The following is a 14084-nucleotide window of genomic DNA, read 5'->3' on the forward strand; positions in this document are numbered from 1 at the left end:
ATCCCTTTGGTTTATACTACATTATATTCAAACTGAAGTTTTAATATAAATATTTTTATTGAAATGTAAATAGTGACGAAAATGTGATCGACAATAAAATGACTGAGTTCACCTCGGTTGAATAAATATGATCAATTGTATTTATTTTAAATATATCCACAGTAGAGTTTAAATGACTTGTCTCTCGTTCACGTTTGTGATTAGTCATCTTCCCATGTGTCCTTGGTAAGCACGATACAAAACATATCTAAGAATCAAAATCAAGATTAGCTCCGTTTCAAATGTTGTTATTGCTTGGAATGGAATGTTTTCAGCAACAAATTATAGTTTCTAGTACTTTAACAATTTCCATACGATTCTCTTTGGTCCACGTGGTGTGTGTGGGGTGGGGGGCGAATGAGTAGCGCCTGCGCGCGTTGTATCATAAGATCTGTCATTGAGCCAACTTGCGTGGTTTCGTTTTCCCAGTTGTACGTGACAAGGAGTAGGGTCGTCTGTTCAACCTCGTGGGTTTTCTCCGGGTCCTCCGGTTTCCTCCGACTGCTAAAGACCCCTACGCGCATACGAATTATTGAAATAAAATAGAACCATGTGTTAGACGCGACATGACCTAGTTTGTGTCGAGTGGACCTTAAACCCCATTTCGCTCTCTTTGGTCCACATTCAGCCCAGATACATTCTAGTCCCAGTTCCCCAACTAATCGATTCCCCTCCCCATCCCCTCTTTCTCTATTGTATAAACCCATTCTACATATAAAATAAAGAACAACTTTTGGAGACTAACAAATCAATAAAATCGTATTAATGTAAGCGATGAGCTGGATAACAGAATGAATTGGATTAATGATATATTTGTTATGTTCCTTTATGATATATAGTAACTATTCATCTCTCATTAAAGTAGCCACTATGACGTTTAATGAGGTTCTGTCATGTCATTGTTAATATTGGTCGATACGATAGTATCACATTATATACATTAACAAATCGTCATTTTTTTCTACGCTACATATTAAAAAGTCCCCTGTTATATTGGTCACTTTAATGTCATATCAGCCCAGTTTGAGACTCACCTATAATAATTTTCACTTGATTGAAATGTCCCACCCTCTCGCAATAATTCTTTACGTGCAGAGGAAGAGGGTAGGGCGGGGGTCAAAGGCGTGGAAGTGAAAGAAAGTGGGTTGAAACTATGGAAGCCTATAACTACCATTCATAATTTCTACTTTTCGCCTCTTCAAAACACGAAAGTCGAAAAGTCGAAAAGTCGAAGTTACGACAAAATGTGACGCGACAACACGCTATACAAGCCATAATCAACTCGAAAATAGGAAATTAAGAAATAAAACACAGCGATAATAGCGCCCCTCGTTTTTTCCTAATTTCTTATTTTTTCGACTTGCATTTTGGCTTGTATACCGTCTTGTCGACTTTCGACTTAGTCATATTTTTGTATTTATTGATGTCAGTAAGAAGGCGCCAACACGCATACCAAGCCAAAATGCAACTCGAAAAGTAGAAATTAGGAAATTAACACACCACGCTGTTAGCGACTTTTCGACTTTTCGCCTCGGAAGTTGTTGTAGTCTCAGTATTCCATACCAAGCCAAAATGCAACTCGAAAAGTAGAAATTAGGAAATAAACACACGCGCTATTAGCGACCTATCATTTAGGCTTGCTGTCGTACTGGCGACTTTTCGAGTTTCGCCTCGGAAGTGGTTGTAGTCACAACCTCGGTTATTTTGGTCCCATCCGAACAACTAGACAGTTGTCCTTGTCAGCCCCCCGTCCTGCATCACTGACAAGGGGAAATCCACCGGAAAATCTGGATGAACTTTCTCGACCAATGCAGGGATCGAACACCCGACCTCCAGGCTGGCTTAACATCCACTCGTTTCAAACTAAATCATTTCAATAATTCGTTTGCACGTATGGGTCTTTAGCAGTGGATAGAAACTGGGGTATCCGGAAAAAACCCACCAGGTTGGACAAGCAATCCTACTCCCTTGTCATGTTTAAGCGGGGAATCGAAACCACACCACTTTAATCAATGTCAGACCTTGTGATTTCACACGCACGTGTTAAACCACTAGACCACCCAATACTCGTGTATGTTGTTGGAAATTGTATATATCGATACGGGAAATTAGTTTTATAATAGGCCTTTATAATAAATTAAATTGTTGTAGCCTAAGGTGTGTTTTTTTTATCAGACATTTTTGGCAGATAAAATATCCCAGTTGGCGGAAAAAAATATGAACATTTTTTTTATATAAAAATTATTATCCATTTTGACGGAAAAGAATGAAATACAGTGTGAGCCCTGATTGCACGTATTCAAATGCGACCTGGAAAACTGAGACTACAACAACTTCCGAGGCGAAAAGTCGAAAAGTCGCTAATAGCGTGGTGTGTTAATTTCCTAATTTCTACTTTTCGAGTTGCATTTTGGCTTGGTATGCGTCTTGGCGCCTTCTTACTGACATCAATAAATACAAAAATATGACTAAGTCGAAAGTCGACAAGCCAAAATGCAAGTCGAAAATAAGAAATTAGGAAAAAACGAGGGGCGGTATTATCGCTGTGTTTTATTTCTTAATTTCCTATTTTCAAGTTGATTTGGGCTTGTATAGCGTGTTGTCGCCTCACATTTTGTCGTAACTTCTACTGTTCGACTTTTCGACTTTCATGTTTTGAAGAGGCGAAAAGTAGAAATTATGAATGGTAGTTATAGGCTTCCATAAGAAACCCCCCTTCAAGGGTTCTTTACGTTCAAGGAGTCATGCTGGCTCTGTGAGTAAGACCTGGATGTCCCGTGTTCGATCCCGGTGTTGACCGAGAAAGTTCATCGGGATTTCCTGGCGTGGTTCCCGCTTGTCAGTGATGCTGGAGAGAGGGCCTGACAAGGGAAGACGTATATTCGTTCGGATGGGACGAACAACCGAGGTCCCGTGTACACATTGGCATGCACGTAAAAGAATCCTTGGCAATAGGAATTCGATATAAGAGTAGCCATAACACCGCTGTTCGCTTGTCTGCGATATCACTTCGGTGGAAGCGGACGTTAAATAAAGCTGTTTCACACACGGCTGTCCGGGCCAAATTTCCCTCATAGCACACTGTATGGCGTATGCCCGTTTTTATTAGCAGAACAGTAGGTCGTTAACCCTCCATTCCATTCTTACGTGTAGACCAATGTGTACATGGATGGATCTAGATTTCTGGCCAATCCGGCGGACTAGACACAACTTTATTGCCAGCTCCACATGTTTCACTGTCCACAACGAAGTACGAAAATGTATGTATATTTTTCTACTCCCGTTGATCAGAATTATCCATTTAATGGGAGTCGAGAGCTAGTTGAGAATAGTTGAGATCTACTTCTTTGCGTTCTGGCGCACAGTTGGCATATTCAGTTTCTTTTAAAAAAAAAGAAAGAAACGTGAGCAAGCATTTACATTACATACTTTGAAGTATGGGTTTAAAGTCTCGTCAACACAATATTTCCGTAATTCTGGGACTGAATATGGTAATATCTTGTTAATACAATTTTGGGACTAACAATTGGTAAAGTTTCGTCAACACAGTACATCCTCCATTTCGGAACTAAAATATGATATTTTTTCTTATTACGGTGCAATGTGAAGCAAAAGGAAAAATCCAAATCAGGGGAGGTAATCGATAGAGTGAAATGGATTTAAAGTCCTACCCTTCTCTTTAAACCGGGATAATGAAGACGGATATGAAGATAATAAAGCTTAGAAATGTATTTTTAAAAAAAACTTATCTGTGCTCACGTTTAGCTTAGCTTAGCTTAAATTAAGGAGATCTTATTGTAGAAGTAAACATTTCTTTGTTAAAGTCGAGTCACCTGTAAATATACAGGTATATGTATTCTAAATAATTAGAATTCAATACTGGTCCATTTCAATCATTCATGTTGTTATCAGGTATAAACTAGTGTCGTTCAATTTGGACTGTTCACGTATTTCATATTTCACCGAACATAATTGATTAGAAATCACAATTATTTTTAAAAAATTGAATATAAATTGAATAAATAAAGTTGATGACAAATTACAGATACACGGATAAATGAAACTTGGCATACCTTTCCTAGCATTTAACACCACCACCTTTGATAAATTTAACATGTTTATATTACATATTATAGTCTTCTACATTACAATAAATTGTACGGATTAAACGAAAGACGAAACACACAGATGTCCTCTTCCATGAACGCACCTCAAAGCAAAAAATAAATTTGTCGGTTCTTTTTTAATCCAAAGCAAACCAAAACCATTGACCAAGCGCAAATGCCTCTTTATGCACGTTTTGGTTTTTTATTTTTAACATAATAAGGTATAAATTATAAATAGTTTATTATATATCCCTTTCTAAAATGTTCTGCATATTGATAATGTATATTTAAGAAACTAGGACGATATTTTGTACCTTTTGTAGCAATAACATCGTCTCTCGACCACTATAGAATCCGTTTGCCCGATATTTTATCACAAAGAAAACCAGAGCCTGGGATATATCAAAAGGTCAGACCTACAAGACATAGTTAGGGTGGGGGTGGGGGTATTCCCGGTTAAGAGGCTTGTGGTGGACAGCTTGATCACGGCCTGTGAACTAATCCGGTGAGAGGTGGCATCAGTTATTCCAGAAAGAGAACGCACATCCCGTCACGACAATCTGCTAAGTGGCACGATACTTTGAAACCGAAAAGAAGATATGCTCGGATCCAATCGCCATCAGCAGAGTCAGATGCGCAATGTTTTGTAAGGGCCACAGTCAACTTAAAGAAATACGTCAAATCCTATATAATTCTTCTGCTATGATAGTCAGATCAGCCAATTCAACTATATAATATAATAATTAGTCGGATGTATCAGTAAAATTTGACTCTCACAGCAACTTGTAGCCAGTTAGTTCCAATAATTATAAACTCAGATCAAGTTACATCGACACTGTGTATTAAAATGACCATCCAGTGTGGTTCCCCTTGTCAGTCAGTGGTTCAGGATGAAGGCTTAATCGTTCGGTGGGACGAAAAATTGATGCGTTGGCGAGAACGCATAAGAACCTTTGACAGTTAGAATTCGATTAAGAGTAGACCATAGTGCCGATGTCCGGGTAAAATTTCCCTCATCGCCACTATATGGCATTTGCCCGTCTTCATTAGACCAGAGGGTGTAGAAAAGCTGACGTTAACCCCGATTTCATTTCATGTTTGTTAAATATATAATATGCAATTTCACTAGGCACATGACAATTATCTCTTATCAATGGTCGAACATCATTTATTTATCTTTGATACAAAGCGTAGTCCTGAACACTATCAAAATAATTACTGATTAAATCTTTAGTGACATTGAGAGACTGGAAAATCATATATTTGACATGTGATAGATTAATATTTTGATATCAAAGTAATGATATTAAACAATAAATAAAACCATGGAGTCACTTAACAAAAAATTACTAAATATTATATTCTTGGTTTTCACGCTACAAAATATATATTGCCAACAATGTGTAGGAAATGGACCGTGTAGCTGTTCGTTTGACGATGGTAGTGGTGTTGTGGACATTTCTTCCTTAGCCTCCACTGGACCTCCAAGGTAAGTAGCCCATGACACTGGAATTAGGTGTGGGGAGGTGGGGAGGGGGGGGGGGGTCTTGTCAATACAAAACATCATTTTCTGACAAACATTACGTCTATCGTTGCGTGTGGGGTAGGCGAACTTTGCCCGGACAGCGTCGTTTCCAGGTACTCTTTCTTCTTCGATTTTCAGATGATACTGGCTCCTGTACGTGCACACCCATACGGTGTACATTGGTAGATCTCAGATGTTTGTCTAATCAGAATTAAAAAATAATACTTCCATCGACATATAAGCGGTGTCTAAACCAAGAATTGGTTCGCCACTAAGTGTTTGCATCTAGAATTGGGATATGACTGATTTTGTGTTCGACAGTCGACAGCAAAATTAGTGAACAAACCGGACTTCCGCTTAATATTAGATTTTTGGACTCTTTTTCCCTCGGAGTCAAAAGATTTTCTGGATAAAAAGGGTATGGTGACTAGTGTTGTGAATCCCACATATAAAATATCTTACTCTGTTTATGTGTGTTGGGGGATGGGGGGGGGGGTGGAGGAGACGGTGTTATTTCTATTTTGGAGGATCGCTGTTATATTATAATTAGAGAACAAACTGCCAATGAGTTTGTATTCAATTTTTCATATTTTTTCTTTTATTCAGATTTAAAGATCAACCATCAGTTGTACCAACAGATCAATATTTGTATTCCTACAACCCATGTTTACCATTTACCCAAGGGACCTGTGCTGGTGTCTCGGTATGTAACTTCAATATCTAGTGTAAAGCCCCTGTGCACCAGAATGCCAAGTATCATTTTCCATATTAAATTTATCAAAAATAGGAACTCCGGAGTGTTCATTAGATACTGATCAAGATGAATAATTCAAATAGGTTACGTGACATTAATGTTCGTGGATAGAAATGAACCATCATTCAGGTGTCGGCAGTAAAAATAATGACTGCAAGAAAGCAACAGAAAGAGATAGGTAATTTAGATTGACAAGATTTCCGCTAGGACTGATCGATTTTCGATCAATGTTTTTTCTCGGTAAGATTAATAAATCTTAATTATGTAATTCCAAAAAATGTCAGACAAGGTAAATACGCTCTAATGTCACATTCTGGGTTGGCTTTACATAAATCAGTTTATATATACATTGTCCTGTGAAGTCTAGGATTGTTCTTTTAATGAATCCCGACTGTTCGACACGATGTCGATATCAAGAGCTCTTTTCCGTCTTTACTAAACAAGTAAAAACCTGTTCGCATCTGCACTCGCATATAATTTTAATACTAACTTTAGACCCAATGTTCTAGCAGTTTATATTCTTTAAGCTTAGACCAATTACATGATGTGTATCTGTAAAACAAGAACTTTCTTATTGTCTTAAAATCATGCATATATAATTTGATCAGTGTACCTCTTATAGTTTCATACAATATTACCTGTTAATAATTGTAGCTATACAGGACAGGATGACAGTTACAATCAAAGTTGTCACTGATTTTTTTTAAACTTATATATACTATTCAAAAAAAGTAGGGGATATTTGATTTTGGGGGCATAATACTAAAATATGCAAATGACTACGAAAAAAGTCACTCTAGAACCTAACAGAAGAAACATTTCCAGTTACATGTGACGCCCAAACGCACCAATAGCTACCGCATGGAATGCAGGTGATGCTTGGGATCATCATGGGGGTCCAACCCAAGATTTGCACGACTCTGACTTTGAATGTTACAGTCATTGTGGCATTGAATTCCAGGGTGGAAACATCAGTTTAATTGTTTTAGTGACCAGAAAACAAATTTTGATATGCGTCGGCTTACCCAAAATGAAAGGTTACGTGCCCTTGGCATGCTACAGATCGGCACAACACAGGCGGTTGTGGCGCGGACGATGAATGTTTCTCAGTCTGTCATAAGCAGGCTATGGTCCAGATACCGTGATACACAATCTGTACAGGACAGACCACGCTCAGGTCGACCAAGGGCGACAACTCAAGCCCAGGATCGATTTATCCGTACCTTGGCCTTGAGAAATCGTGTCATCACAGCAAATCAGATCAGCGCTCGTCTTCAAACAGACACTGGTGTGAGAGTGAGTGGCCAGACGATTCGGAATCGACTGCATAGGGGTCACCTTCGCGCCCGACGTCCTCGCGTGATCCCTTGTTTGAGAGATCATCACATTCAGGCAAGACGTCGTTGGTGTAGGGATCGTCAACACTGGGATAATCGACGCTGGAGCAATGTGATGTTTTCAGATGAGTCAAGGTTCACTGTTGATTTTTTGGACAGACGTAGGAGGGTGTGGCGTCGTCAAAACGAGCGCTTCCAAGACGTTAACGTCATCAGACATGATCGATTTGGGGGTGGTTCTGTTATGGTGTGGGGAGGCATCACTGTTGCTGGAAGAACGGCTTTACATGTTGTTGCAGGGCGTGTTACAGGCCAGTCTACCGGGACAACATCTTGGCAGTCCATGTTGTGCCGTTCGCACGACGTCATGGCCGCCGTTTCATCTTCCAGGATGACAACGCAAGATGTCACAGGGCCAGGATCGTTACAGGTTACCTCCAACAACAGAACATCACCACATTACCTTGGCCAGCACTGAGTCCCGACCTCTCCCCCATCGAGCATGTCTGGGACATGCTTGGACAGAGGTTACGTCAACGTCAACAACGTCCTGCCAATGTCCAAGAACTTGCTGCTGCGTTGCAACAGGAATGGGACAATCTGGACCAAAATGACCTTAGACGTCTCATTAGGAGTATGCCACGTCGGATCAATGCTTGTTTGGCAAACAGAGGAGGATTTACCCGTTACTGACTTGGTTGTGATGCTGTGGTAACTTTGCTGTTTGACCCCGGGTATCATTTTACCCTTATAATGGTCAGTCTGTGCCTTACTTAGTCTAACGATCATTTGGAATAAATCGATGAATGTGAACTTCATTTCATTTTGTCATTTGTTTCTTCGTCAGTTTCATTAGGTGACTTTAATAACACTTAAAAATCAAATATCCCCTACTTTTTTTGAATAGTATATCAGGCTTGCCAGAACAGTTTTGATACCGAGTACTATATGCTCGGCGATCAGACTAGTGCACAATGGTCATATGATGGTACTAATATACAAGTTTACTATTCTAAAATGCAAGAAGGTGTTTTAAGGTACTGAAATGTTCTCTTTTTTTTTCTTCGTCATGTTTGTGACTATGTTGTTTTACAATACAATATGTGGTGTAGTTGGCATTCCCCCGATACCCACATTCTCCGACCGGGTTAAAGGAAGGCCCGTGTTGATTTTTGAAGATTTCCAATTATTTATTTGAAGTTATTCCCTGCCAACGCCCCCAGGTTCGCGAAAATTCAGAAAATTAAGATTGGATCTCAATGAAATTTGATGAATTGTTTCAGCCATTGATTTACCAGCTAAAAGATAAACGAAAATAATCATGGTCGCATATTGTGTCTACAATAATCAATATATTTTTTCGAAAATCATCTCCAGACGAAGATGCTTAATAGATCTTAAGCAAATATTCAACATCCACTCAAAACTTCAAAATCTTTCACACGCCCAGTTTGCCGTGTTCCGCCCACCACAACACTGAATACCCGCAAACACCCCCCAAAAGAGTTTTGTTTGTCTTTTGCCATAGATAATGTTTAATCCGTATCATGTCATTTCGTTTTCAGAGAAAGTTTTGTTAAATATGTATGTGATACTAATGCTAAAAGTCCGACAATGATAGTTGATGGCGAACTAGGCCCAGCTCAATTTGTAAGTTATAGTTTTATATATTTTCTTTTAAATGTCAGAGAAATATTCGTCACTTTAACGCTTGGCCCTCACTAAATATCGAGAGTAAGCTATGCAAGTTGTCTTGTCTGCGATATGACCTTGGTGGACGCGGGTGTAAAATAAAGCTATTTCACGCATGTAAGCTGTCGAACTTAAAGGGCCAATCTCGATTATATTTTGGAGAATAAAACTGCTTAATTTTGTGTTAGAAGCCCTTAAAATGAACTACCTTAATGCCGAGCAACTAAGTCAATATACGTGATACGTTTTCAAACAACTTAACCCGCCAACTTCATTTGGAAATGGAGACCGGTGTCCCCAGTTGTATTATACGGTGTCTGGATAAAACCAGGCTTTTATTTTATAAAAATAACGTGTTGTCAAGTACAGTGTCAGTATATGGGTCATGCACTGAAAAGAAACAGCAATAGATAATCAGGTCAACCAACGAAATAATTGAACCGAAATCTTAAAAGGGTTACATTACATGTCCGGATAAGTGGTTTTGACGTTCACCTCCAAACGACTATATATTTTGAGCTGAAATTTTGAGACAAAGTAAATACACCATTCCTCTATATTGTGGCGCTTAAATGTCATACGAATACAGATTTTTATTTCTGAGACTCTGTTAAAATCGGGATGGTCCCTTTAATATAGACGACGATCGTTAGATTTAGTGATTATTGGATTCCATCTACCTTGAGAAATTTAAAGCTATTGGATCAGTCCATACAGGTTATCACATTGCGATGCTTATGTAAATATATAGCAAGATTCTTATACTTAAAATATCACTGGAGCAATGCCAAGATTCTACAACATAATCAAGGACAGTAATTCCCGGTGTAATTATAAGAAATTCAAACAAACAACAAGTATATCAGATGATGACATTTGCTGATAGAGCTTTGACGCGAGCCAGGGCAAAAAGTCCAGATGTGATTAACATCAATACTTGAAATTCTAAAGGTTCTACTGATCTGAACAATGTATATAAACTTCAAGCAGATCAGATGATAGCTGTTGAAAAAGGAGTATTTACAAAAAAAAAAAACAAGGGTGCCAAATTTAGAAGTAATTAACGGCAATTATTCAAATGGCTTTCTTTGGCTCGCTATCTAAAGTGTGAGCGTTTAATATGGCCAATGAAAGAGTTGAACAGATTGGAATACGCTATATAACAGATAATGTGTGACACAGAGTTCGACAGTTGTAATAAGCTTGTTATGTATTTGCTACTCACTGGGCAACATTATAAAGTAGTGTTCTGGATAGCCAATATTTTGTTTTTTAACTTGTAGTATATGACGGTAACAACGGTATGTGCTTGTCCTAATGGTTGTGTTGATAGTTCTAATATAGTAGTAACAGTAGATGTAGGAATAAGTACAGGAACTGTACTAGATATATTGTAAGTATCAGATAAAACTACTTGATTATCACAGCTAAAAACCTGCTAGATCTATTTGTTAAGGCCAACTTAATTTTCGTCATGGTCGTGATTGTTGGCGAGATTGTAGGTTACGGTTAGAGTAAGCAATAGGGTTAAGTTCAGGGTTGGGTTTAGGATTGGAATAGTGCTAGCCCTGTTTACATTTCGTGACCTTTGACCAAACTTGAAGTTGGCCTTATCAAATAGATCTAACCCTAAAACCCCCGAGTTTATCATTTCCGTTACATTTAAATAGCCCCACGTTCGTATTTCCGTTGCGGGTTGGGTGACCGAAAGGCTAACGCGTGCGCGTTGTATCATAAGGGCTGTCATTGAGTCGAGTGGCGTGGTATGAATTCCCCGCTTGTACGTAACAAGGAGTAGGGTCGCCTTATCAACCTCGCTGGTTTTCACTTGGCCCTCCGGTTTCCTTCCACTGCTAAAGACCCCTACGCGCAAGCGAATTACGGAAATAAAACTAAACCTGATATTAGTTTCGAAATGACCTAGTTTGCGTCGAGTGGACGTTCATCCCCATTTCTCTCTCACTCTCTCGTACTTTCGTACTGTATTTGTTTTATATTTCGAGGCGATGGTCGAGTGATCTTACACATTCTTCGCTGTATTAATAAAGCCTGTTTTCTATGCAAGGCTTGGGTTCGTATGTAACACATTTAATGAGTAACGTTAGTCCTGATATGACCTATTTAATGTTGAGTGTTTGGTCGCAATACATCAGGTGGGTCACAATACTGTTTCATAAAGACAATGAAACTATGGCAACATGATAAACTAGTTCTTAGCTGTCACAAAACAATTTCAGTGTGAAAAACAAACGCTGGCGTTGGTCGGGAAACTTCTTCGGAATATTTCAACCGGGTCATCTAGTGCCATCGGTGCAGGACAGTACACAGGGCCTGCTAAGGGACAGCGTCTAGTTATTCAGATGGCGCAATAAACTGAGGTCCCGTGTACATGAAAAAAAGGTGGCGAAAAAGTTCCTGCCAAGCAAAATTCCCCACCTTACCATTGTACAGATGGCCGTAAATTGTACAGATGACCGTCCATTGTGCAGACCACCGTCCATTATCAGATGACCGCCCATTGTGCAGATGACCGTCTATTGTGCAGATGACCGCTTATTGTATAGATGACCATAGTAATGAAGATAGTTATATGTTAGTCTCAAAATAGCTGATGCATTGTGTGCTGACGAAAATCAAAACTCCATTTCCATAGTGTAAATACTTCCTATACATGTTTGAATATTTCAGATTTATAGTGGGGATATTTATATATGTAGCTGGGGGTATGACCTATATGAGGGTAAGGAAACAAGCCAGTGGAGTGGAGATGTTACCTAACAGAGGTTTCTGGACAGCACTACCAGGATTAGTAAAGGTAAGAAAATTACTGACTAAATCATGTCTTCACTCCGACATGAAATCATAGACATATGAATTGAGTGAACTTAAAAAATGTATTATTAATCTCAGATTCGTAAACATTTCTCATCGCTATACCGTCCGTCAACAACCGGCTTATGAGGGGGATAGAGACTTCAGTTATTAGTGGATTCTTTTCAAATTTGGTGTCAAGTATTGTGGACAAGAGAGGGCGAACCCTATTGAATATTCAGCGCGTTCTGCGACCTTTCATACCAGAGTTATGTCCCCCCCCCCCTTTTTCCGAAAACCTTGTGATCGCCATACATACAATATTCTTTTAAAGGGATTACTTCAAATTTTGGTGGGAAGCTTTGGTGTCATGAGAGGACGAAACTTGTCAATATAAAGCGTTCCGCTATGTTCCGTTCCGGAGTTACCCCATCTTTTACCAAAAACCTTGTAAACGCGATAGAGGCTACAGTTTTTAACATACTGGGTTAATTGGTTTTTTATTTAAAATTTGGTGTAAAGCATTCAGGTAACGAGGGGACGAGTACAACTTTTCGTTCCGCTTGCAATAGGGGTTACAGTTTTTTACAGATTAGTTCAAATTTGATGTGAAGCATTGGGTCACGGGGGCGAACAGTATCGATATGCAACATGTGACATCCTTCAGTTCCTGACTTATAAACCTCTTTTTCCGGAAACGTTGTGAACATGATAGAGGTTATACATTCTTCAATCGATTTGTTTGAAATCTGGTGTGAAGCATAAAGGTCATGAGAGGTCGAGTCAAGCCCTATAAATATTCAGCATCCTTCCTTTCCGGGGATATCCTCCTTTTACGCAAACCCTGTGAACGCGATAGAGACTACAATTATAACGGATTTGTTCAAGCTTGTGGCCACGACAGAGATCAAATTACCTGAAGGCATAAAGGAACCGTATCAAATTTGGTCAACAACCAAGTTCTCCTTTCGGATGAGCTGCTCTCAAGACATAGCTGCTGTGTGGTCGTGTTTCCACGCTTTGTGTGTCTGTCGTTTGTCATTAATATTTTATATTTCCCATATTCTCTTATCTCTTACAGGACGGCTGTGTTTTTGTTGTATCAAAAGTAAGACCTAAACGTTCAACGTACGACCAGGTGTAAATAATCTTTAAACTCATCATCATGTATTTAATGTCAGAACATGGCATGAAAAAACAATTGGCTAATATGTGTAATTTTGACTGAAAACATGGAGTGATATCAATGAAGCGTTTATTCAGTTTCTTTCCAAAAATTATCAAAATACAAATTATCATGATTTGGATATCGATCGTTCCTTCGTTGTCGAAATATTTAAAGCTACGTTACCAGAAATTATATAAAATAATAATTGAATTGTATAAAGCCTGTAGATTCTGTATATTTAATACATTAATTCAGTCTGAAAATAATTTTAACAATATACAACCTGAAGTATAAATTGTTTCGTCTTTAAATATCGGTGTAACATGCGGACTGTGAACAAGTGATTGTAAATAAACAAAGCCGTGCATCATATAGTACTCACTCCTTCTGCTCGAAGATTGTCAAGGCGTGTGTGGGTGGTTTGTTTGTTTACAGTGACCACCAGTTTCCCTCATAATGTCATGTTGATTAACTGCGAAACCATTTCTACTTTGTACTGTGCCTTATTGCCATGTAATGAATAATATAGAAAAATGCTGATGTTCTCCTTTAACTCTCTGATTGTGTTGTAGTTTATAAACTGTTGTGTCCTGGCTGCAATTTGTAACGGGTATCTTTCACGAGGCATGGCATGCCTACTGTCTCCGGAACG

The 14084-nt window shown here is 38.8% G+C and overlaps 1 long non-coding RNA gene across 1 annotated transcript; it reads left to right on the forward strand.

Moving 5' to 3' along the window:
• The first annotated feature begins 10707 nt into the window (after nucleotides 1-10707).
• Nucleotides 10708-14084, forward strand: LOC126832378 (uncharacterized). The gene is made up of 3 exons (XR_007684691.1): nucleotides 10708-10846; nucleotides 12142-12268; nucleotides 13346-14084. It is a non-coding gene; the product is annotated as an uncharacterized LOC126832378 (long non-coding RNA).

Source organism: Patella vulgata, chromosome 9 (assembly GCF_932274485.2).
Source record: "Patella vulgata chromosome 9, xgPatVulg1.2, whole genome shotgun sequence".
NCBI classification, from domain to species: domain Eukaryota; kingdom Metazoa; phylum Mollusca; class Gastropoda; family Patellidae; genus Patella; species Patella vulgata.